Source organism: Electrophorus electricus, chromosome 22, assembly GCF_041902795.1.
Source record: "Electrophorus electricus isolate QZ-2024a chromosome 22, ASM4190279v1, whole genome shotgun sequence".
Classification (NCBI taxonomy): Eukaryota; Metazoa; Chordata; class Actinopteri; order Gymnotiformes; family Gymnotidae; genus Electrophorus; species Electrophorus electricus.
Window position 1 is genome coordinate 56639 of NC_137518.1, and position 22818 is coordinate 79456.

The window sequence follows — 22818 nt, forward strand, 5'->3', positions numbered from 1 at the left end:
GAGAAATCCGAAACCGTGACAAGTCGTGTTGGTTGAGCATGAGAACGCTTCCTGTTGCCAAATGATTGGAGACTAAACAAAAAACAAAGCAAAGTCTTGAATAGCCAATTTCAATTTTACACAATGCTAAAGACCAAATTATCTTGGACATTGCATTTTGATATCTGCAAAGATTTTCTCCATTAAATGAGCGAAAAGATTAACGAAAAAATGTGTTTGTACTGTCTCAAATGGTTGTTGCACACAAGCAGGATAGGTCCATCTCAAATTTAAACAGTGCCTCAAAGCTTGCTTGAAAAAATGTTTTGAATGTATACTCATGGAATAGCGCTCTGATTAAATTTTCATTTTTAGGGCTTTTAAAAAGCCATTGTTGTAACATGCCAGTGTCGTAGTGGTATCATGCAAAATTCCAAGTCTTGTGAACCGCGTTTGTTTCTCGGCTGGTGCACAGTCATTGAAGCAAGATATTTCATAGACTTCTATTTGTGGTATCTTGAGGACTTCTGAGCTTTTCCAAGGCTTTTTATGTGGCATGCAGGTTCCATCTGAGAAGCAAACAACACTCTTTCAAATGTGTGTGATTTTTGCTTTTGAAAGTAGGCTGATTCTCAATTATGGAACCCATGATATGACACACAAGCAGCGAGCAAAAGTGCCTGGTTTATTTTACTCATAGTGTTGGCTATAATGCAAAATTAACTTTTTGCCTTTGTGAACTTGCTTGAAAAGGCGTTAAAATTTTACATTATCAGAAACGAGCACTGATTGGGGTTAGATTTTTGGGAAGTGGAAAGCAGCAAAGTTTTCCAGTCTAGTAAACCAGGTTGAATACTTGACTGGTGCAGAGAAAACAAGTCTCTTGCGTCGCGTGTTTGCTAGTCATATTCATAAAGGATCCAAGTCTAATCATGTTGATACTGCAAAGCTATAAAACCTTTAAAGCCATCTAGAATGAAGCTGAGATAATATATGGACAAATATTAAACCTAGTCAAATCATGTTTGGTGAGCATGAGAACGCTTCCTGTTGCCAAATGATTGTAGATTAAACAAAAGACAAAGCAAAGTCTTGACGAGCCAAGGAACCAGTGGCTGAACATCATTTCAATTTTACCGTCAAAACTATGCTCTGGGAGATTTTTTTCTTTTGAAAATACACTGATTCTCACTTAAGGAACCCCTCATATGACAAACGAGTAGCCAGCAAAAGTGCGTCATTTTGCTTTTACTTGCCAGACTGCTGGCTGTTCTTTATGTGAAAAAAACAAACAAAATGGACTTGTCTTATGGAGAAGACCTTCCAAGAGTGTGCACAATCAGTGTGTTGTTTGGCTCAGTGGCCTAATGGATAAGGCATCAGCCTTCGGAGCTGAGGATTGTGGGTTCAAGTCCCATCTGGGTCACTTATATCAGTACTACTCTTGCTTAGCCCTTTAAGAGGTTGCAGTCATCCACCCTTGCTTTGGCCAAAAAGTGAAGATGGGAAACAAAATGAAAACCTCTTAAAATTGACTGAATAAATGTGCCAACAGCAAGAAGTGGCCCACCCCACTTCTGTTACCACTCATGTCCCCAATCTTGATCCACCTTTCTGCATCACTCAAAAGCTTGCTTTGCACCATGGTGTACATTTGCTAGAGTCCCATAACTGTTCCATGTTGGCAGATGAGTGATGCATACATTGAGGCTCTTAAAATGAGTATCTTCTTTATTTTATTTGTAGTTCTGGTTATAAATGTGAACTTGCTGAAAAGATTTTTAAAAATTAAATTATCACAGTTTTGTAAAGTGGAATTGTTTACAGTTTTGTAAAGTGGAAACCAGCAAGGTTCCCATTCATGGTTCCCATCCAGATTGGATTCAGGGGTGGTGCAGAGAAAACAAGTGTGTTCCTCTGCATGGTTTTGCTAGTCATATTCATAAAGGATCCAAGTCTAATCATGTTGATACTGCAAAGCTATAAAACCTTTAAAGCCATCTAGAATGAAGCGGAAAGAATATTTTGAGAAATCCGAAACCGTGACAAGTCGTGTTGGTTGAGCATGAGAACGCTTCCTGTTGCCAAATGATTGGAGACTAAACAAAAATCAAAGCAAAGTCTTGAATAGCCAATTTCAATTTTACACAATGCTAAAGACCAAATTATCTTGGACATTGCATTTTGATATCTGCAAAGATTTTCTCCATTAAATGAGCGAAAAGATTAACGAAAAAATGTGTTTGTACTGTCTCAAATGGTTGTTGCACACAAGCAGGATAGGTCCATCTCAAATTTAAACAGTGCCTCAAAGCTTGCTTGAAAAAATGTTTTGAATGTATACTCATGGAATAGCGCTCTGATTAAATTTTCATTTTTAGGGCTTTTAAAAAGCCATTGTTGTAACATGCCAGTGTCGTAGTGGTATCATGCAAAATTCCAAGTCTTGTGAACCGCGTTTGTTTCTCGGCTGGTGCACAGTCATTGAAGCAAGATATTTTATAGACTTCTATTTGTGGTATCTTGAGGACTTCTGAGCTTTTCCAAGGCTTTTTATGTGGCATGCAGGTTCCATCTGAGAAGCAAACAACACTCTTTCAAATGTGTGTGATTTTTGCTTTTGAAAGTAGGCTGATTCTCAATTATGGAACCCATGATATGACACACAAGCAGCGAGCAAAAGTGCCTGGTTTATTTTACTCATAGTGTTGGCTATAATGCAAAATTAACTTTTTGCCTTTGTGAACTTGCTTGAAAAGGCGTTAAAATTTTACATTATCAGAAACGAGCACTGATTGGGGTTAGATTTTTGGGAAGTGGAAAGCAGCAAGTTTTCCAGTCTAGTAAACCAGGTTGAATACTTGACTGGTGCAGAGAAAACAAGTCTCTTGCGTCGCGTGTTTGCTAGTCATATTCATAAAGGATCCAAGTCTAATCATGTTGATACTGCAAAGCTATAAAACCTTTAAAGCCATCTAGAATGAAGCTGAGATAATATATGGACAAATATTAAACCTAGTCAAATCATGTTTGGTGAGCATGAGAACGCTTCCTGTTGCCAAATGATTGTAGATTAAACAAAAGACAAAGCAAAGTCTTGACGAGCCAAGGAACCAGTGGCTGAACATCATTTCAATTTTACCGTCAAAACTATGCTCTGGGAGATTTTTTTCTTTTGAAAATACACTGATTCTCACTTAAGGAACCCCTCATATGACAAACGAGTAGCCAGCAAAAGTGCGTCATTTTGCTTTTACTTGCCAGACTGCTGGCTGTTCTTTATGTGAAAAAAACAAATAAAATGGACTTGTCTTATGGAGAAGACCTTCCAAGAGTGTGCACAATCAGTGTGTCGTTTGGCTCAGTGGCCTAATGGATAAGGCATCAGCCTTCGGAGCTGAGGATTGTGGGTTCAAGTCCCATCTGGGTCACTTATATCAGTACTACTCTTGCTTAGCCCTTTAAGAGGTTGCAGTCATCCACCCTTGCTTTGGCCAAAAAGTGAAGATGGGAAACAAAATGAAAACCTCTTAAAATTGACTGAATAAATGTGCCAACAGCAAGAAGTGGCCCACCCCACTTCTGTTACCACTCATGTCCCCAATCTTGATCCACCTTTCTGCATCACTCAAAAGCTTGCTTTGCACCATGGTGTACATTTGCTAGAGTCCCATAACTGTTCCATGTTGGCAGATGAGTGATGCATACATTGAGGCTCTTAAAATGAGTATCTTCTTTATTTTATTTGTAGTTCTGGTTATAAATGTGAACTTGCTGAAAAGATTTTTAAAAATTAAATTATCACAGTTTTGTAAAGTGGAATTGTTTACAGTTTTGTAAAGTGGAAACCAGCAAGGTTCCCATTCATGGTTCCCATCCAGATTGGATTCAGGGGTGGTGCAGAGAAAACAAGTGTGTTCCTCTGCATGATTTTGCTAGTCATATTCATAAAGGATCCAAGTCTAATCATGTTGATACTGCAAAGCTATAAAACCTTTAAAGCCATCTAGAATGAAGCGAAAAGAATATTTTGAGAAATCCGAAACCGTGACAAGTCGTGTTGGTTGAGCATGAGAACGCTTCCTGTTGCCAAATGATTGGAGACTAAACAAAAAACAAAGCAAAGTCTTGAATAGCCAATTTCAATTTTACACAATGCTAAAGACCAAATTATCTTGGACATTGCATTTTGATATCTGCAAAGATTTTCTCCATTAAATGAGCGAAAAGATTAACGAAAAAATGTGTTTGTACTGTCTCAAATGGTTGTTGCACACAAGCAGGATAGGTCCATCTCAAATTTAAACAGTGCCTCAAAGCTTGCTTGAAAAAATGTTTTGAATGTATACTCATGGAATAGCGCTCTGATTAAATTTTCATTTTTAGGGCTTTTAAAAAGCCATTGTTGTAACATGCCAGTGTCGTAGTGGTATCATGCAAAATTCCAAGTCTTGTGAACCGCGTTTGTTTCTCGGCTGGTGCACAGTCATTGAAGCAAGATATTTTATAGACTTCTATTTGTGGTATCTTGAGGACTTCTGAGCTTTTCCAAGGCTTTTTATGTGGCATGCAGGTTCCATCTGAGAAGCAAACAACACTCTTTCAAATGTGTGTGATTTTTGCTTTTGAAAGTAGGCTGATTCTCAGTTATGGAACCCATGATATGACACACAAGCAGCGAGCAAAAGTGCCTGGTTTATTTTACTCATAGTGTTGGCTATAATGCAAAATTAACTTTTTGCCTTTGTGAACTTGCTTGAAAAGGCGTTAAAATTTTACATTATCAGAAACGAGCACTGATTGGGGTTAGATTTTTGGGAAGTGGAAAGCAGCAAGTTTTCCAGTCTAGTAAACCAGGTTGAATACTTGACTGGTGCAGAGAAAACAAGTCTCTTGCGTCGCGTGTTTGCTAGTCATATTCATAAAGGATCCAAGTCTAATCATGTTGATACTGCAAAGCTATAAAACCTTTAAAGCCATCTAGAATGAAGCTGAGATAATATATGGACAAATATTAAACCTAGTCAAATCATGTTTGGTGAGCATGAGAACGCTTCCTGTTGCCAAATGATTGTAGATTAAACAAAAGACAAAGCAAAGTCTTGACGAGCCAAGGAACCAGTGGCTGAACATCATTTCAATTTTACCGTCAAAACTATGCTCTGGGAGATTTTTTTCTTTTGAAAATACACTGATTCTCACTTAAGGAACCCCTCATATGACAAACGAGTAGCCAGCAAAAGTGCGTCATTTTGCTTTTACTTGCCAGACTGCTGGCTGTTCTTTATGTGAAAAAAACAAATAAAATGGACTTGTCTTATGGAGAAGACCTTCCAAGAGTGTGCACAATCAGTGTGTCGTTTGGCTCAGTGGCCTAATGGATAAGGCATCAGCCTTCGGAGCTGAGGATTGTGGGTTCAAGTCCCATCTGGGTCACTTATATCAGTACTACTCTTGCTTAGCCCTTTAAGAGGTTGCAGTCATCCACCCTTGCTTTGGCCAAAAAGTGAAGATGGGAAACAAAATGAAAACCTCTTAAAATTGACTGAATAAATGTGCCAACAGCAAGAAGTGGCCCACCCCACTTCTGTTACCACTCATGTCCCCAATCTTGATCCACCTTTCTGCATCACTCAAAAGCTTGCTTTGCACCATGGTGTACATTTGCTAGAGTCCCATAACTGTTCCATGTTGGCAGATGAGTGATGCATACATTGAGGCTCTTAAAATGAGTATCTTCTTTATTTTATTTGTAGTTCTGGTTATAAATGTGAACTTGCTGAAAAGATTTTTAAAAATTAAATTATCACAGTTTTGTAAAGTGGAATTGTTTACAGTTTTGTAAAGTGGAAACCAGCAAGGTTCCCATTCATGGTTCCCATCCAGATTGGATTCAGGGGTGGTGCAGAGAAAACAAGTGTGTTCCTCTGCATGGTTTTGCTAGTCATATTCATAAAGGATCCAAGTCTAATCATGTTGATACTGCAAAGCTATAAAACCTTTAAAGCCATCGAGAATGAAGCGGAAAGAATATTTTGAGAAATCCGAAACCGTGACAAGTCGTGTTGGTTGAGCATGAGAACGCTTCCTGTTGCCAAATGATTGGAGACTAAACAAAAAACAAAGCAAAGTCTTGAATAGCCAATTTCAATTTTACACAATGCTAAAGACCAAATTATCTTGGACATTGCATTTTGATATCTGCAAAGATTTTCTCCATTAAATGAGCGAAAAGATTAACGAAAAAATGTGTTTGTACTGTCTCAAATGGTTGTTGCACACAAGCAGGATAGGTCCATCTCAAATTTAAACAGTGCCTCAAAGCTTGCTTGAAAAAATGTTTTGAATGTATACTCATGGAATAGCGCTCTGATTAAATTTTCATTTTTAGGGCTTTTAAAAAGCCATTGTTGTAACATGCCAGTGTCGTAGTGGTATCATGCAAAATTCCAAGTCTTGTGAACCGCGTTTGTTTCTCGGCTGGTGCACAGTCATTGAAGCAAGATATTTTATAGACTTCTATTTGTGGTATCTTGAGGACTTCTGAGCTTTTCCAAGGCTTTTTATGTGGCATGCAGGTTCCATCTGAGAAGCAAACAACACTCTTTCAAATGTGTGTGATTTTTGCTTTTGAAAGTAGGCTGATTCTCAGTTATGGAACCCATGATATGACACACAAGCAGCGAGCAAAAGTGCCTGGTTTATTTTACTCATAGTGTTGGCTATAATGCAAAATTAACTTTTTGCCTTTGTGAACTTGCTTGAAAAGGCGTTAAAATTTTACATTATCAGAAACGAGCACTGATTGGGGTTAGATTTTTGGGAAGTGGAAAGCAGCAAGTTTTCCAGTCTAGTAAACCAGGTTGAATACTTGACTGGTGCAGAGAAAACAAGTCTCTTGCGTCGCGTGTTTGCTAGTCATATTCATAAAGGATCCAAGTCTAATCATGTTGATACTGCAAAGCTATAAAACCTTTAAAGCCATCTAGAATGAAGCTGAGATAATATATGGACAAATATTAAACCTAGTCAAATCATGTTTGGTGAGCATGAGAACGCTTCCTGTTGCCAAATGATTGTAGATTAAACAAAAGACAAAGCAAAGTCTTGACGAGCCAAGGAACCAGTGGCTGAACATCATTTCAATTTTACCGTCAAAACTATGCTCTGGGAGATTTTTTTCTTTTGAAAATACACTGATTCTCACTTAAGGAACCCCTCATATGACAAACGAGTAGCCAGCAAAAGTGCGTCATTTTGCTTTTACTTGCCAGACTGCTGGCTGTTCTTTATGTGAAAAAAAACAAACAAAATGGACTTGTCTTATGGAGAAGACCTTCCAAGAGTGTGCACAATCAGTGTGTCGTTTGGCTCAGTGGCCTAATGGATAAGGCATCAGCCTTCGGAGCTGAGGATTGTGGGTTCAAGTCCCATCTGGGTCACTTATATCAGTACTACTCTTGCTTAGCCCTTTAAGAGGTTGCAGTCATCCACCCTTGCTTTGGCCAAAAAGTGAAGATGGGAAACAAAATGAAAACCTCTTAAAATTGACTGAATAAATGTGCCAACAGCAAGAAGTGGCCCACCCCACTTCTGTTACCACTCATGTCCCCAATCTTGATCCACCTTTCTGCATCACTCCATGGTGCACCATGGTGTACATTTGCTAGAGTCCCATAACTGTTCCATGTTGGCAGATGAGTGATGCATACATTGAGGCTCTTAAAATGAGTATCTTCTTTATTTTATTTGTAGTTCTGGTTATAAATGTGAACTTGCTGAAAAGATTTTTAAAAATTAAATTATCACAGTTTTGTAAAGTGGAATTGTTTACAGTTTTGTAAAGTGGAAACCAGCAAGGTTCCCATTCATGGTTCCCATCCAGATTGGATTCAGGGGTGGTGCAGAGAAAACAAGTGTGTTCCTCTGCATGGTTTTGCTAGTCATATTCATAAAGGATCCAAGTCTAATCATGTTGATACTGCAAAGCTATAAAACCTTTAAAGCCATCGAGAATGAAGCGGAAAGAATATTTTGAGAAATCCGAAACCGTGACAAGTCGTGTTGGTTGAGCATGAGAACGCTTCCTGTTGCCAAATGATTGGAGACTAAACAAAAAACAAAGCAAAGTCTTGAATAGCCAATTTCAATTTTACACAATGCTAAAGACCAAATTATCTTGGACATTGCATTTTGATATCTGCAAAGATTTTCTCCATTAAATGAGCGAAAAGATTAACGAAAAAATGTGTTTGTACTGTCTCAAATGGTTGTTGCACACAAGCAGGATAGGTCCATCTCAAATTTAAACAGTGCCTCAAAGCTTGCTTGAAAAAATGTTTTGAATGTATACTCATGGAATAGCGCTCTGATTAAATTTTCATTTTTAGGGCTTTTAAAAAGCCATTGTTGTAACATGCCAGTGTCGTAGTGGTATCATGCAAAATTCCAAGTCTTGTGAACCGCGTTTGTTTCTCGGCTGGTGCACAGTCATTGAAGCAAGATATTTTATAGACTTCTATTTGTGGTATCTTGAGGACTTCTGAGCTTTTCCAAGGCTTTTTATGTGGCATGCAGGTTCCATCTGAGAAGCAAACAACACTCTTTCAAATGTGTGTGATTTTTGCTTTTGAAAGTAGGCTGATTCTCAGTTATGGAACCCATGATATGACACACAAGCAGCGAGCAAAAGTGCCTGGTTTATTTTACTCATAGTGTTGGCTATAATGCAAAATTAACTTTTTGCCTTTGTGAACTTGCTTGAAAAGGCGTTAAAATTTTACATTATCAGAAACGAGCACTGATTGGGGTTAGATTTTTGGGAAGTGGAAAGCAGCAAGTTTTCCAGTCTAGTAAACCAGGTTGAATACTTGACTGGTGCAGAGAAAACAAGTCTCTTGCGTCGCGTGTTTGCTAGTCATATTCATAAAGGATCCAAGTCTAATCATGTTGATACTGCAAAGCTATAAAACCTTTAAAGCCATCTAGAATGAAGCTGAGATAATATATGGACAAATATTAAACCTAGTCAAATCATGTTTGGTGAGCATGAGAACGCTTCCTGTTGCCAAATGATTGTAGATTAAACAAAAGACAAAGCAAAGTCTTGACGAGCCAAGGAACCAGTGGCTGAACATCATTTCAATTTTACCGTCAAAACTATGCTCTGGGAGATTTTTTTCTTTTGAAAATACACTGATTCTCACTTAAGGAACCCCTCATATGACAAACGAGTAGCCAGCAAAAGTGCGTCATTTTGCTTTTACTTGCCAGACTGCTGGCTGTTCTTTATGTGAAAAAAAACAAACAAAATGGACTTGTCTTATGGAGAGGACCTTCCAAGAGTGTGCACAATCAGTGTGTCGTTTGGCTCAGTGGCCTAATGGATAAGGCATCAGCCTTCGGAGCTGAGGATTGTGGGTTCAAGTCCCATCTGGGTCACTTATATCAGTACTACTCTTGCTTAGCCCTTTAAGAGGTTGCAGTCATCCACCCTTGCTTTGGCCAAAAAGTGAAGATGGGAAACAAAATGAAAACCTCTTAAAATTGACTGAATAAATGTGCCAACAGCAAGAAGTGGCCCACCCCACTTCTGTTACCACTCATGTCCCCAATCTTGATCCACCTTTCTGCATCACTCAAAAGCTTGCTTTGCACCATGGTGTACATTTGCTACAGTCCCATAACTGTTCCATGTTGGCAGATGAGTGATGCATACATTGAGGCTCTTAAAATGAGTATCTTCTTTATTTTATTTGTAGTTCTGGTTATAAATGTGAACTTGCTGAAAAGATTTTTAAAAATTAAATTATCACAGTTTTGTAAAGTGGAATTGTTTACAGTTTTGTAAAGTGGAAACCAGCAAGGTTCCCATTCATGGTTCCCATCCAGATTGGATTCAGGGGTGGTGCAGAGAAAACAAGTGTGTTCCTCTGCATGGTTTTGCTAGTCATATTCATAAAGGATCCAAGTCTAATCATGTTGATACTGCAAAGCTATAAAACCTTTAAAGCCATCTAGAATGAAGCGGAAAGAATATTTTGAGAAATCCGAAACCGTGACAAGTCGTGTTGGTTGAGCATGAGAACGCTTCCTGTTGCCAAATGATTGGAGACTAAACAAAAAACAAAGCAAAGTCTTGAATAGCCAATTTCAATTTTACACAATGCTAAAGACCAAATTATCTTGGACATTGCATTTTGATATCTGCAAAGATTTTCTCCATTAAATGAGCGAAAAGATTAACGAAAAAATGTGTTTGTACTGTCTCAAATGGTTGTTGCACACAAGCAGGATAGGTCCATCTCAAATTTAAACAGTGCCTCAAAGCTTGCTTGAAAAAATGTTTTGAATGTATACTCATGGAATAGTGCTCTGATTAAATTTTCATTTTTAGGGCTTTTAAAAAGCCATTGTTGTAACATGCCAGTGTCGTAGTGGTATCATGCAAAATTCCAAGTCTTGTGAACCGCGTTTGTTTCTCGGCTGGTGCACAGTCATTGAAGCAAGATATTTTATAGACTTCTATTTGTGGTATCTTGAGGACTTCTGAGCTTTTCCAAGGCTTTTTATGTGGCATGCAGGTTCCATCTGAGAAGCAAACAACACTCTTTCAAATGTGTGTGATTTTTGCTTTTGAAAGTAGGCTGATTCTCAGTTATGGAACCCATGATATGACACACAAGCAGCGAGCAAAAGTGCCTGGTTTATTTTACTCATAGTGTTGGCTATAATGCAAAATTAACTTTTTGCCTTTGTGAACTTGCTTGAAAAGGCGTTAAAATTTTACATTATCAGAAACGAGCACTGATTGGGGTTAGATTTTTGGGAAGTGGAAAGCAGCAAGTTTTCCAGTCTAGTAAACCAGGTTGAATACTTGACTGGTGCAGAGAAAACAAGTCTCTTGCGTCGCGTGTTTGCTAGTCATATTCATAAAGGATCCAAGTCTAATCATGTTGATACTGCAAAGCTATAAAACCTTTAAAGCCATCTAGAATGAAGCTGAGATAATATATGGACAAATATTAAACCTAGTCAAATCATGTTTGGTGAGCATGAGAACGCTTCCTGTTGCCAAATGATTGTAGATTAAACAAAAGACAAAGCAAAGTCTTGACGAGCCAAGGAACCAGTGGCTGAACATCATTTCAATTTTACCGTCAAAACTATGCTCTGGGAGATTTTTTTCTTTTGAAAATACACTGATTCTCACTTAAGGAACCCCTCATATGACAAACGAGTAGCCAGCAAAAGTGCGTCATTTTGCTTTTACTTGCCAGACTGCTGGCTGTTCTTTATGTGAAAAAAAACAAACAAAATGGACTTGTCTTATGGAGAAGACCTTCCAAGAGTGTGCACAATCAGTGTGTCGTTTGGCTCAGTGGCCTAATGGATAAGGCATCAGCCTTCGGAGCTGAGGATTGTGGGTTCAAGTCCCATCTGGGTCACTTATATCAGTACTACTCTTGCTTAGCCCTTTAAGAGGTTGCAGTCATCCACCCTTGCTTTGGCCAAAAAGTGAAGATGGGAAACAAAATGAAAACCTCTTAAAATTGACTGAATAAATGTGCCAACAGCAAGAAGTGGCCCACCCCACTTCTGTTACCACTCATGTCCCCAATCTTGATCCACCTTTCTGCATCACTCAAAAGCTTGCTTTGCACCATGGTGTACATTTGCTAGAGTCCCATAACTGTTCCATGTTGGCAGATGAGTGATGCATACATTGAGGCTCTTAAAATGAGTATCTTCTTTATTTTATTTGTAGTTCTGGTTATAAATGTGAACTTGCTGAAAAGATTTTTAAAAATTAAATTATCACAGTTTTGTAAAGTGGAATTGTTTACAGTTTTGTAAAGTGGAAACCAGCAAGGTTCCCATTCATGGTTCCCATCCAGATTGGATTCAGGGGTGGTGCAGAGAAAACAAGTGTGTTCCTCTGCATGGTTTTGCTAGTCATATTCATAAAGGATCCAAGTCTAATCATGTTGATACTGCAAAGCTATAAAACCTTTAAAGCCATCTAGAATGAAGCGGAAAGAATATTTTGAGAAATCCGAAACCGTGACAAGTCGTGTTGGTTGAGCATGAGAACGCTTCCTGTTGCCAAATGATTGGAGACTAAACAAAAATCAAAGCAAAGTCTTGAATAGCCAATTTCAATTTTACACAATGCTAAAGACCAAATTATCTTGGACATTGCATTTTGATATCTGCAAAGATTTTCTCCATTAAATGAGCGAAAAGATTAACGAAAAAATGTGTTTGTACTGTCTCAAATGGTTGTTGCACACAAGCAGGATAGGTCCATCTCAAATTTAAACAGTGCCTCAAAGCTTGCTTGAAAAAATGTTTTGAATGTATACTCATGGAATAGCGCTCTGATTAAATTTTCATTTTTAGGGCTTTTAAAAAGCCATTGTTGTAACATGCCAGTGTCGTAGTGGTATCATGCAAAATTCCAAGTCTTGTGAACCGCGTTTGTTTCTCGGCTGGTGCACAGTCATTGAAGCAAGATATTTTATAGACTTCTATTTGTGGTATCTTGAGGACTTCTGAGCTTTTCCAAGGCTTTTTATGTGGCATGCAGGTTCCATCTGAGAAGCAAACAACACTCTTTCAAATGTGTGTGATTTTTGCTTTTGAAAGTAGGCTGATTCTCAATTATGGAACCCATGATATGACACACAAGCAGCGAGCAAAAGTGCCTGGTTTATTTTACTCATAGTGTTGGCTATAATGCAAAATTAACTTTTTGCCTTTGTGAACTTGCTTGAAAAGGCGTTAAAATTTTACATTATCAGAAACGAGCACTGATTGGGGTTAGATTTTTGGGAAGTGGAAAGCAGCAAGTTTTCCAGTCTAGTAAACCAGGTTGAATACTTGACTGGTGCAGAGAAAACAAGTCTCTTGCGTCGCGTGTTTGCTAGTCATATTCATAAAGGATCCAAGTCTAATCATGTTGATACTGCAAAGCTATAAAACCTTTAAAGCCATCTAGAATGAAGCTGAGATAACATATGGACAAATATTAAACCTAGTCAAATCATGTTTGGTGAGCATGAGAACGCTTCCTGTTGCCAAATGATTGTAGATTAAACAAAAGACAAAGCAAAGTCTTGACGAGCCAAGGAACCAGTGGCTGAACATCATTTCAATTTTACCGTCAAAACTATGCTCTGGGAGATTTTTTTCTTTTGAAAATACACTGATTCTCACTTAAGGAACCCCTCATATGACAAACGAGTAGCCAGCAAAAGTGCGTCATTTTGCTTTTACTTGCCAGACTGCTGGCTGTTCTTTATGTGAAAAAAAACAAACAAAATGGACTTGTCTTATGGAGAAGACCTTCCAAGAGTGTGCACAATCAGTGTGTAGTTTGGCTCAGTGGCCTAATGGATAAGGCATCAGCCTTCGGAGCTGAGGATTGTGGGTTCAAGTCCCATCTGGGTCACTTATATCAGTACTGCTCTTGCTTAGCCCTTTAAGAGGTTGCAGTCATCCACCCTTGCTTTGGCCAAAAAGTGAAGATGGGAAACAAAATGAAAACCTCTTAAAATTGACTGAATAAATGTGCCAACAGCAAGAAGTGGCCCACCCCACTTCTGTTACCACTCATGTCCCCAATCTTGATCCACCTTTCTGCATCACTCAAAAGCTTGCTTTGCACCATGGTGTACATTTGCTAGAGTCCCATAACTGTTCCATGTTGGCAGATGAGTGATGCATACATTGAGGCTCTTAAAATGAGTATCTTCTTTATTTTATTTGTAGTTCTGGTTATAAATGTGAACTTGCTGAAAAGATTTTTAAAAATTAAATTATCACAGTTTTGTAAAGTGGAATTGTTTACAGTTTTGTAAAGTGGAAACCAGCAAGGTTCCCATTCATGGTTCCCATCCAGATTGGATTCAGGGGTGGTGCAGAGAAAACAAGTGTGTTCCTCTGCATGGTTTTGCTAGTCATATTCATAAAGGATCCAAGTCTAATCATGTTGATACTGCAAAGCTATAAAACCTTTAAAGCCATCTAGAATGAAGCGGAAAGAATATTTTGAGAAATCCGAAACCGTGACAAGTCGTGTTGGTTGAGCATGAGAACGCTTCCTGTTGCCAAATGATTGGAGACTAAACAAAAAACAAAGCAAAGTCTTGAATAGCCAATTTCAATTTTACACAATGCTAAAGACCAAATTATCTTGGACATTGCATTTTGATATCTGCAAAGATTTTCTCCATTAAATGAGCGAAAAGATTAACGAAAAAATGTGTTTGTACTGTCTCAAATGGTTGTTGCACACAAGCAGGATAGGTCCATCTCAAATTTAAACAGTGCCTCAAAGCTTGCTTGAAAAAATGTTTTGAATGTATACTCATGGAATAGCGCTCTGATTAAATTTTCATTTTTAGGGCTTTTAAAAAGCCATTGTTGTAACATGCCAGTGTCGTAGTGGTATCATGCAAAATTCCAAGTCTTGTGAACCGCGTTTGTTTCTCGGCTGGTGCACAGTCATTGAAGCAAGATATTTTATAGACTTCTATTTGTGGTATCTTGAGGACTTCTGAGCTTTTCCAAGGCTTTTTATGTGGCATGCAGGTTCCATCTGAGAAGCAAACAACACTCTTTCAAATGTGTGTGATTTTTGCTTTTGAAAGTAGGCTGATTCTCAATTATGGAACCCATGATATGACACACAAGCAGCGAGCAAAAGTGCCTGGTTTATTTTACTCATAGTGTTGGCTATAATGCAAAATTTACTTTTTGCCTTTGTGAACTTGCTTGAAAAGGCGTTAAAATTTTACATTATCAGAAACGAGCACTGATTGGGGTTAGATTTTTGGGAAGTGGAAAGCAGCAAAGTTTTCCAGTCTAGTAAACCAGGTTGAATACTTGACTGGTGCAGAGAAAACAAGTCTCTTGCGTCGCGTGTTTGCTAGTCATATTCATAAAGGATCCAAGTCTAATCATGTTGATACTGCAAAGCTATAAAACCTTTAAAGCCATCTAGAATGAAGCTGAGATAATATATGGACAAATATTAAACCTAGTCAAATCATGTTTGGTGAGCATGAGAACGCTTCCTGTTGCCAAATGATTGTAGATTAAACAAAAGACAAAGCAAAGTCTTGACGAGCCAAGGAACCAGTGGCTGAACATCATTTCAATTTTACCGTCAAAACTATGCTCTGGGAGATTTTTTTCTTTTGAAAATACACTGATTCTCACTTAAAGAACCCCTCATATGACAAACGAGTAGCCAGCAAAAGTGCGTCATTTTGCTTTTACTTGCCAGACTGCTGGCTGTTCTTTATGTGAAAAAAACAAACAAAATGGACTTGTCTTATGGAGAAGACCTTCCAAGAGTGTGCACAATCAGTGTGTCGTTTGGCTCAGTGGCCTAATGGATAAGGCATCAGCCTTCGGAGCTGAGGATTGTGGGTTCAAGTCCCATCTGGGTCACTTATATCAGTACTACTCTTGCTTAGCCCTTTAAGAGGTTGCAGTCATCCACCCTTGCTTTGGCCAAAAAGTGAAGATGGGAAACAAAATGAAAACCTCTTAAAATTGACTGAATAAATGTGCCAACAGCAAGAAGTGGCCCACCCCACTTCTGTTACCACTCATGTCCCCAATCTTGATCCACCTTTCTGCATCACTCAAAAGCTTGCTTTGCACCATGGTGTACATTTGCTAGAGTCCCATAACTGTTCCATGTTGGCAGATGAGTGATGCATACATTGAGGCTCTTAAAATGAGTATCTTCTTTATTTTATTTGTAGTTCTGGTTATAAATGTGAACTTGCTGAAAAGATTTTTAAAAATTAAATTATCACAGTTTTGTAAAGTGGAATTGTTTACAGTTTTGTAAAGTGGAAACCAGCAAGGTTCCCATTCATGGTTCCCATCCAGATTGGATTCAGGGGTGGTGCAGAGAAAACAAGTGTGTTCCTCTGCATGGTTTTGCTAGTCATATTCATAAAGGATCCAAGTCTAATCATGTTGATACTGCAAAGCTATAAAACCTTTAAAGCCATCTAGAATGAAGCGGAAAGAATATTTTGAGAAATCCGAAACCGTGACAAGTCGTGTTGGTTGAGCATGAGAACGCTTCCTGTTGCCAAATGATTGGAGACTAAACAAAAAACAAAGCAAAGTCTTGAATAGCCAATTTCAATTTTACACAATGCTAAAGACCAAATTATCTTGGACATTGCATTTTGATATCTGCAAAGATTTTCTCCATTAAATGAGCGAAAAGATTAAAGAAAAAATGTGTTTGTACTGTCTCAAATGGTTGTTGCACACAAGCAGGATAGGTCCATCTCAAATTTAAACAGTGCCTCAAAGCTTGCTTGAAAAAATGTTTTGAATGTATACTCATGGAATAGCGCTCTGATTAAATTTTCATTTTTAGGGCTTTTAAAAAGCCATTGTTGTAACATGCCAGTGTCGTAGTGGTATCATGCAAAATTCCAAGTCTTGTGAACCGCGTTTGTTTCTCGGCTGGTGCACAGTCATTGAAGCAAGATATTTTATAGACTTCTATTTGTGGTATCTTGAGGACTTCTGAGCTTTTCCAAGGCTTTTTATGTGGCATGCAGGTTCCATCTGAGAAGCAAACAACACTCTTTCAAATGTGTGTGATTTTTGCTTTTGAAAGTAGGCTGATTCTCAATTATGGAACCCATGATATGACACACAAGCAGCGAGCAAAAGTGCCTGGTTTATTTTACTCATAGTGTTGGCTATAATGCAAAATTAACTTTTTGCCTTTGTGAACTTGCTTGAAAAGGCATTAAAATTTTACATTATCAGAAACGAGCACTGATTGGGGTTAGATTTTTGGGAAGTGGAAAGCAGCAAAGTTTTCCAGTCTAGTAAACCAGGTTGAATACTTGACTGGTGCAGAGAAAACAAGTCTCTTGCGTCGCGTGTTTGCTAGTCATATTCATAAAGGATCCAAGTCTAATCATGTTGATACTGCAAAGCTATAAAACCTTTAAAGCCATCTAGAATGAAGCTGAGATAATATATGGACAAATATTAAACCTAGTCAAATCATGTTTGGTGAGCATGAGAACGCTTCCTGTTGCCAAATGATTGTAGATTAAACAAAAGACAAAGCAAAGTCTTGACGAGCCAAGGAACCAGTGGCTGAACATCATTTCAATTTTACCGTCAAAACTATGCTCTGGGAGATTTTTTTCTTTTGAAAATACACTGATTCTCACTTAAGGAACCCCTCATATGACAAACGAGTAGCCAGCAAAAGTGCGTCATTTTGCTTTTACTTGCCAGACTGCTGGCTGTTCTTTATGTGAAAAAAACAAACAAAATGGACTTGTCTTATGGAGAAGACCTTCCAAGAGTGTGCACAATCAGTGTGTCGTTTGGCTCAGTGGCCTAATGGATAAGGCATCAGCCTTCGGAGCTGAGGATTGTGGGTTCAAGTCCCATCTGGGTCACTTATATCAGTACTACTCTTGCTTAGCCCTTTAAGAGGTTGCAGTCATCCACCCTTGCTTTGGCCAAAAAGTGAAGATGGGAAACAAAATGAAAACCTCTTAAAATTGACTGAATAAATGTGCCAACAGCAAGAAGTGGCCCACCCCACTTCTGTTACCACTCATGTCCCCAATCTTGATCCACCTTTCTGCATCACTCAAAAGCTTGCTTTGCACCATGGTGTACATTTGCTAGAGTCCCATAACTGTTCCATGTTGGCAGATGAGTGATGCATACATTGAGGCTCTTAAAATGAGTATCTTCTTTATTTTATTTGTAGTTCTGGTTATAAATGTGAACTTGCTGAAAAGATTTTTAAAAATTAAATTATCACAGTTTTGTAAAGTGGAATTGTTTACAGTTTTGTAAAGTGGAAACCAGCAAGGTTCCCATTCATGGTTCCCATCCAGATTGGATTCAGGGGTGGTGCAGAGAAAACAAGTGTGTTCCTCTGCATGGTTTTGCTAGTCATATTCATAAAGGATCCAAGTCTAATCATGTTGATACTGCAAAGCTATAAAACCTTTAAAGCCATCTAGAATGAAGCGGAAAGAATATTTTGAGAAATCCGAAACCGTGACAAGTCGTGTTGGTTGAGCATGAGAACGCTTCCTGTTGCCAAATGATTGGAGACTAAACAAAAAACAAAGCAAAGTCTTGAATAGCCAATTTCAATTTTACACAATGCTAAAGACCAAATTATCTTGGACATTGCATTTTGATATCTGCAAAGATTTTCTCCATTAAATGAGCGAAAAGATTAACGAAAAAATGTGTTTGTACTGTCTCAAATGGTTGTTGCACACAAGCAGGATAGGTCCATCTCAAATTTAAACAGTGCCTCAAAGCTTGCTTGAAAAAATGTTTTGAATGTATACTCATGGAATAGCGCTCTGATTAAATTTTCATTTTTAGGGCTTTTAAAAAGCCATTGTTGTAACATGCCAGTGTCGTAGTGGTATCATGCAAAATTCCAAGTCTTGTGAACCGCGTTTGTTTCTCGGCTGGTGCACAGTCATTGAAGCAAGATATTTTATAGACTTCTATTTGTGGTATCTTGAGGACTTCTGAGCTTTTCCAAGGCTTTTTATGTGGCATGCAGGTTCCATCTGAGAAGCAAACAACACTCTTTCAAATGTGTGTGATTTTTGCTTTTGAAAGTAGGCTGATTCTCAATTATGGAACCCATGATATGACACACAAGCAGCGAGCAAAAGTGCCTGGTTTATTTTACTCATAGTGTTGGCTATAATGCAAAATTAACTTTTTGCCTTTGTGAACTTGCTTGAAAAGGCATTAAAATTTTACATTATCAGAAACGAGCACTGATTGGGGTTAGATTTTTGGGAAGTGGAAAGCAGCAAAGTTTTCCAGTCTAGTAAACCAGGTTGAATACTTGACTGGTGCAGAGAAAACAAGTCTCTTGCGTCGCGTGTTTGCTAGTCATATTCATAAAGGATCCAAGTCTAATCATGTTGATACTGCAAAGCTATAAAACCTTTAAAGCCATCTAGAATGAAGCTGAGATAATATATGGACAAATATTAAACCTAGTCAAATCATGTTTGGTGAGCATGAGAACGCTTCCTGTTGCCAAATGATTGTAGATTAAACAAAAGACAAAGCAAAGTCTTGACGAGCCAAGGAACCAGTGGCTGAACATCATTTCAATTTTACCGTCAAAACTATGCTCTGGGAGATTTTTTTCTTTTGAAAATACACTGATTCTCACTTAAGGAACCCCTCATATGACAAACGAGTAGCCAGCAAAAGTGCGTCATTTTGCTTTTACTTGCCAGACTGCTGGCTGTTCTTTATGTGAAAAAAACAAACAAAATGGACTTGTCTTATGGAGAAGACCTTCCAAGAGTGTGCACAATCAGTGTGTCGTTTGGCTCAGTGGCCTAATGGATAAGGCATCAGCCTTCGGAGCTGAGGATTGTGGGTTCAAGTCCCATCTGGGTCACTTATATCAGTACTACTCTTGCTTAGCCCTTTAAGAGGTTGCAGTCATCCACCCTTGCTTTGGCCAAAAAGTGAAGATGGGAAACAAAATGAAAACCTCTTAAAATTGACTGAATAAATGTGCCAACAGCAAGAAGTGGCCCACCCCACTTCTGTTACCACTCATGTCCCCAATCTTGATCCACCTTTCTGCATCACTCAAAAGCTTGCTTTGCACCATGGTGTACATTTGCTAGAGTCCCATAACTGTTCCATGTTGGCAGATGAGTGATGCATACATTGAGGCTCTTAAAATGAGTATCTTCTTTATTTTATTTGTAGTTCTGGTTATAAATGTGAACTTGCTGAAAAGATTTTTAAAAATTAAATTATCACAGTTTTGTAAAGTGGAATTGTTTACAGTTTTGTAAAGTGGAAACCAGCAAGGTTCCCATTCATGGTTCCCATCCAGATTGGATTCAGGGGTGGTGCAGAGAAAACAAGTGTGTTCCTCTGCATGGTTTTGCTAGTCATATTCATAAAGGATCCAAGTCTAATCATGTTGATACTGCAAAGCTATAAAACCTTTAAAGCCATCTAGAATGAAGCGGAAAGAATATTTTGAGAAATCCGAAACCGTGACAAGTCGTGTTGGTTGAGCATGAGAACGCTTCCTGTTGCCAAATGATTGGAGACTAAACAAAAAACAAAGCAAAGTCTTGAATAGCCAATTTCAATTTTACACAATGCTAAAGACCAAATTATCTTGGACATTGCATTTTGATATCTGCAAAGATTTTCTCCATTAAATGAGCGAAAAGATTAACGAAAAAATGTGTTTGTACTGTCTCAAATGGTTGTTGCACACAAGCAGGATAGGTCCATCTCAAATTTAAACAGTGCCTCAAAGCTTGCTTGAAAAAATGTTTTGAATGTATACTCATGGAATAGCGCTCTGATTAAATTTTCATTTTTAGGGCTTTTAAAAAGCCATTGTTGTAACATGCCAGTGTCGTAGTGGTATCATGCAAAATTCCAAGTCTTGTGAACCGCGTTTGTTTCTCGGCTGGTGCACAGTCATTGAAGCAAGATATTTTATAGACTTCTATTTGTGGTATCTTGAGGACTTCTGAGCTTTTCCAAGGCTTTTTATGTGGCATGCAGGTTCCATCTGAGAAGCAAACAACACTCTTTCAAATGTGTGTGATTTTTGCTTTTGAAAGTAGGCTGATTCTCAGTTATGGAACCCATGATATGACACACAAGCAGCGAGCAAAAGTGCCTGGTTTATTTTACTCATAGTGTTGGCTATAATGCAAAATTAACTTTTTGCCTTTGTGAACTTGCTTGAAAAGGCGTTAAAATTTTACATTATCAGAAACGAGCACTGATTGGGGTTAGATTTTTGGGAAGTGGAAAGCAGCAAGTTTTCCAGTCTAGTAAACCAGGTTGAATACTTGACTGGTGCAGAGAAAACAAGTCTCTTGCGTCGCGTGTTTGCTAGTCATATTCATAAAGGATCCAAGTCTAATCATGTTGATACTGCAAAGCTATAAAACCTTTAAAGCCATCTAGAATGAAGCTGAGATAATATATGGACAAATATTAAACCTAGTCAAATCATGTTTGGTGAGCATGAGAACGCTTCCTGTTGCCAAATGATTGTAGATTAAACAAAAGACAAAGCAAAGTCTTGACGAGCCAAGGAACCAGTGGCTGAACATCATTTCAATTTTACCGTCAAAACTATGCTCTGGGAGATTTTTTTCTTTTGAAAATACACTGATTCTCACTTAAGGAACCCCTCATATGACAAACGAGTAGCCAGCAAAAGTGCGTCATTTTGCTTTTACTTGCCAGACTGCTGGCTGTTCTTTATGTGAAAAAAACAAACAAAATGGACTTGTCTTATGGAGAAGACCTTCCAAGAGTGTGCACAATCAGTGTGTCGTTTGGCTCAGTGGCCTAATGGATAAGGCATCAGCCTTCGGAGCTGAGGATTGTGGGTTCAAGTCCCATCTGGGTCACTTATATCAGTACTACTCTTGCTTAGCCCTTTAAGAGGTTGCAGTCATCCACCCTTGCTTTGGCCAAAAAGTGAAGATGGGAAACAAAATGAAAACCTCTTAAAATTGACTGAATAAATGTGCCAACAGCAAGAAGTGGCCCACCCCACTTCTGTTACCACTCATGTCCCCAATCTTGATCCACCTTTCTGCATCACTCAAAAGCTTGCTTTGCACCATGGTGTACATTTGCTAGAGTCCCATAACTGTTCCATGTTGGCAGATGAGTGATGCATACATTGAGGCTCTTAAAATGAGTATCTTCTTTATTTTATTTGTAGTTCTGGTTATAAATGTGAACTTGCTGAAAAGATTTTTAAAAATTAAATTATCACAGTTTTGTAAAGTGGAATTGTTTACAGTTTTGTAAAGTGGAAACCAGCAAGGTTCCCATTCATGGTTCCCATCCAGATTGGATTCAGGGGTGGTGCAGAGAAAACAAGTGTGTTCCTCTGCATGGTTTTGCTAGTCATATTCATAAAGGATCCAAGTCTAATCATGTTGATACTGCAAAGCTATAAAACCTTTAAAGCCATCTAGAATGAAGCGGAAAGAATATTTTGAGAAATCCGAAACCGTGATAAGTCGTGTTGGTTGAGCATGAGAACGCTTCCTGTTGCCAAATGATTGGAGACTAAACAAAAAACAAAGCAAAGTCTTGAATAGCCAATTTCAATTTTACAAAATGCTAAAGACCAAATTATCTTGGACATTGCATTTTGATATCTGCAAAGATTTTCTCCATTAAATGAGCGAAAAGATTAACGAAAAAATGTGTTTGTACTGTTTCAAATGGTTGTTGCACACAAGCAGGATAGGTCCATCTCAAATTTAAACAGTGCCTCAAAGCTTGCTTGAAAAAATGTTTTGAATGTATACTCATGGAATAGCGCTCTGATTAAATTTTCATTTTTAGGGCTTTTAAAAAGCCATTGTTGTAACATGCCAGTGTCGTAGTGGTATCATGCAAAATTCCAAGTCTTGTGAACCGCGTTTGTTTCTCGGCTGGTGCACAGTCATTGAAGCAAGATATTTTATAGACTTCTATTTGTGGTATCTTGAGGACTTCTGAGCTTTTCCAAGGCTTTTTATGTGGCATGCAGGTTCCATCTGAGAAGCAAACAACACTCTTTCAAATGTGTGTGATTTTTGCTTTTGAAAGTAGGCTGATTCTCAATTATGGAACCCATGATATGACACACAAGCAGCGAGCAAAAGTGCCTGGTTTATTTTACTCATAGTGTTGGCTATAATGCAAAATTAACTTTTTGCCTTTGTGAACTTGCTTGAAAAGGCGTTAAAATTTTACATTATCAGAAACGAG

At 38.3% G+C, this 22818-nt stretch overlaps 11 non-coding genes across 11 annotated transcripts; all 11 read left to right on the forward strand.

Moving 5' to 3' along the window:
- Positions 1-1332: 1332 nt before the first annotated feature.
- trnar-ucg (transfer RNA arginine (anticodon UCG)) lies at positions 1333-1405 on the forward strand. The gene has a single exon. It is a non-coding gene; the product is annotated as a tRNA-Arg (tRNA).
- A 1932-nt stretch (positions 1406-3337) lies between these two features.
- On the forward strand, positions 3338-3410 carry trnar-ucg (transfer RNA arginine (anticodon UCG)). The gene has a single exon. It is a non-coding gene; the product is annotated as a tRNA-Arg (tRNA).
- A 1932-nt stretch (positions 3411-5342) lies between these two features.
- trnar-ucg (transfer RNA arginine (anticodon UCG)) lies at positions 5343-5415 on the forward strand. Its single transcript has one exon. It is a non-coding gene; the product is annotated as a tRNA-Arg (tRNA).
- A 1933-nt stretch (positions 5416-7348) lies between these two features.
- On the forward strand, positions 7349-7421 carry trnar-ucg (transfer RNA arginine (anticodon UCG)). The gene has a single exon. It is a non-coding gene; the product is annotated as a tRNA-Arg (tRNA).
- A 1926-nt stretch (positions 7422-9347) lies between these two features.
- On the forward strand, positions 9348-9420 carry trnar-ucg (transfer RNA arginine (anticodon UCG)). The gene has a single exon. It is a non-coding gene; the product is annotated as a tRNA-Arg (tRNA).
- A 1933-nt stretch (positions 9421-11353) lies between these two features.
- trnar-ucg (transfer RNA arginine (anticodon UCG)) lies at positions 11354-11426 on the forward strand. The gene has a single exon. It is a non-coding gene; the product is annotated as a tRNA-Arg (tRNA).
- A 1933-nt stretch (positions 11427-13359) lies between these two features.
- Positions 13360-13432, forward strand: trnar-ucg (transfer RNA arginine (anticodon UCG)). Its single transcript has one exon. It is a non-coding gene; the product is annotated as a tRNA-Arg (tRNA).
- Positions 13433-15365: 1933 nt separating this feature from the next.
- trnar-ucg (transfer RNA arginine (anticodon UCG)) lies at positions 15366-15438 on the forward strand. The gene has a single exon. It is a non-coding gene; the product is annotated as a tRNA-Arg (tRNA).
- Positions 15439-17371: 1933 nt separating this feature from the next.
- Positions 17372-17444, forward strand: trnar-ucg (transfer RNA arginine (anticodon UCG)). The gene has a single exon. It is a non-coding gene; the product is annotated as a tRNA-Arg (tRNA).
- Positions 17445-19377: 1933 nt separating this feature from the next.
- trnar-ucg (transfer RNA arginine (anticodon UCG)) lies at positions 19378-19450 on the forward strand. The gene has a single exon. It is a non-coding gene; the product is annotated as a tRNA-Arg (tRNA).
- Positions 19451-21382: 1932 nt separating this feature from the next.
- trnar-ucg (transfer RNA arginine (anticodon UCG)) lies at positions 21383-21455 on the forward strand. The gene has a single exon. It is a non-coding gene; the product is annotated as a tRNA-Arg (tRNA).
- Positions 21456-22818: the final 1363 nt, after the last annotated feature.